Consider the following 2,438-nt stretch of genomic DNA (forward strand, 5'->3'; position numbering starts at 1 on the left):
AACAGTGCATGAGTCTATTAGGAAATATATAGGATTGAAATGATGGAAGATAAACACTGTTTTAGTAGGTTTGAGCAGACTCAATGACATTTCTGTTTTCGGTGAAAGGAAAAGTATAGTTTCTTAAGCTTGAAATAATCCCCATGCCAAATTGGCTTATGTTCAGGGTAGCATTTTCTGATCTCTTCCAACAGCACTGTGTGAATGGAATTGGTGAGAGAAAGGAGTTTTGTTGTCTCTGGTTACATGTTTCTTGACACACCTGAGTAACTGCGAGCAGAACAATGAATGCATTTAATAAATGACCCCAGTTCTCCAAGTTTGTCCCAGAGTGTTCCCTTATTCTATTTGGAACAAACAATCCCCCAGGAATTACACTTTTGTGATGTCTAAATTGTTAAAGATATCACTTCTCTGGTTCCATCTTTCTTAGAGGCACTTAAATATTATTACCATTCTAGTGTTAAAAATCTAGTAAAGTCTATGCTCCGTGAGTTTCTAGAAAGATCCTTCATGCAAAGGCACAGACCTGAAATTTGCTTCAGTCTCTGGCCACAACATATTTTTGACTTATTGTTTGCACCCCAGCATCAAAAGAGCCTGCTGATATGACACACAACTCTCAAAATGATACAACAGTTGAGACTATCAGTTAATTTCATTGAGAAAAACAGTAGATAATTTGAAGATCAAATTATTTGAAGATCAAAGAAAGTTAAAAATCTGTGCTAAGTACAGAAGTTGTGAGCATCTAGGAGCATTTGGGATGGGCTTGGGTATAAGGTTAATTCAAAAGAGTGAAAAGAGGGCTTGCTTGTTGAAAGACTGTCTGGTAGAATAGATGAAGGTCCTCACAGACCTTTCTCCAGTCTGACTTACTGTCAGGTATATGACTTGTGAGCTCAGTGACTTGAATCTTGGTTGTTTCTTCCTTAAGAGAGGTCAAAGTGATACAGAAGGCACAAAGTATTGTGGGAATGAAAATACATGGCTTACAAACCCCATGGGTGTCTCAAAGTATGTTTTTCAAAACAGCTAGGTCATTTTTTTTTTTTTTTTGCTTTGGTTTGGTTTGTGTTTTATTGTTTTTCTTCCCTTACTTCTACTCTTACTTGCTAAGCATTATCAGTGAGGTTTTTGTTCACTTTTAGCAGACAGAGAAGTGATTTGGACTTTAGAATTAAATTATAGCTTAAAAATAAGCTTAGGAGACTCTCTGCTCCTCCCTGTTCCAGAGATAGCTACATCTTCTTGTGCAGTGCCAGCCTTGTCCCATAGACAAAATAGTGAAGGTTGATGTGAACGGATTTGGCCGTATTGGGCGCCAGGTTACCAGGGCTGCCTTCTCCTCTGCACTTGGCAAAGTGGAGATTGTTGCCACCACCAACCCCTTCATTGACCTCATCTACATGGTCCACATGTTGCGGTATGACTCTCCCCATGGCAAATTCAATGGCACAGTCAAGGCTGAGAACGGGAAGCTTGTCATCAACTGGAAACCCATCACCATCTTCCAGGAGTGATAGCCTGCTAACATCAAATGGGGTTGATGCTGGTGCTGAGTATGTTGTGGACTCTACTGGCATCTTCACCACCATGGAGAAGGCTGGGGCCCACTTGAAGCATGGGGCCAAAAGGGTCATAATCTCTGCCCCTTCTGCTGATGCCCCCTTGTTGGTGATGGTGTGAACCAGGAGAAATATGTCAACTCACTCAAGATTGTCAGCAGTGCATCATGCACCACAAACTGCTTATCCCCCCTGGCCAAGGTCATCCATGACAACTTTGGCATCGTGGAAGGGCTCATGACCATGGTCTATGCCAACACTGCCATTCAGAAGACTGTGGATGGCCCCTTTGGAAAACTGTGGCACGATGGCCGTGGGGCTGTCCAGAACATCATCCCTGAATTCACTGGTGCTGCCAAGGCTGTACACAAAGTCACCCCAGAGCTGAACGGGAAGTTCACTGGCATGGCCATCCATGTTCTCACCCCCAAAGTTGTGGATCTGACATGCCACCTGTAGAAACCTGCCAAGTATCATGACATCAAGAAGATAGTGAGGATATCATCTTGAGTGAGGTAACCTAACCACAAAAGAACACACATGATATTCACTTACTGATAAGAGGATATTATCCCAGAAGCTCAGAATCCTTCTTAGAAGGGGGAACAAAATACCCACAGAAGGAGTTACAGAGACAAAGTTCAGGGCAGAGACTGAAGGAAGGACCATCCAGAGACTTGGGGATCCATCCCATAAACAACCACCAAACCCAGACAGTATTGTGTGTGCCAACAAGTGCTTGCTGACAAGAGCCTGATATAGCTATCTCCTGAGGGCCTCTGCTAGTGCCTGACAAATACAGAAGTGGATGCTCACAGTCATCCATTGGACTGAGCACAGGGTCCCCAATGAAGGAGCTAGAGAAAGTAC

General features: G+C 43.1%; 1 pseudogene; it reads left to right on the plus strand.

Moving 5' to 3' along the window:
- Positions 1,266 to 2,075, plus strand: Gm18848 (predicted gene, 18848; annotated as a pseudogene).

Source organism: Mus musculus, chromosome 12, assembly GCF_000001635.26.
Source record: "Mus musculus strain C57BL/6J chromosome 12, GRCm38.p6 C57BL/6J".
Lineage (NCBI taxonomy): Eukaryota > Metazoa > Chordata > Mammalia > Rodentia > Muridae > Mus > Mus musculus.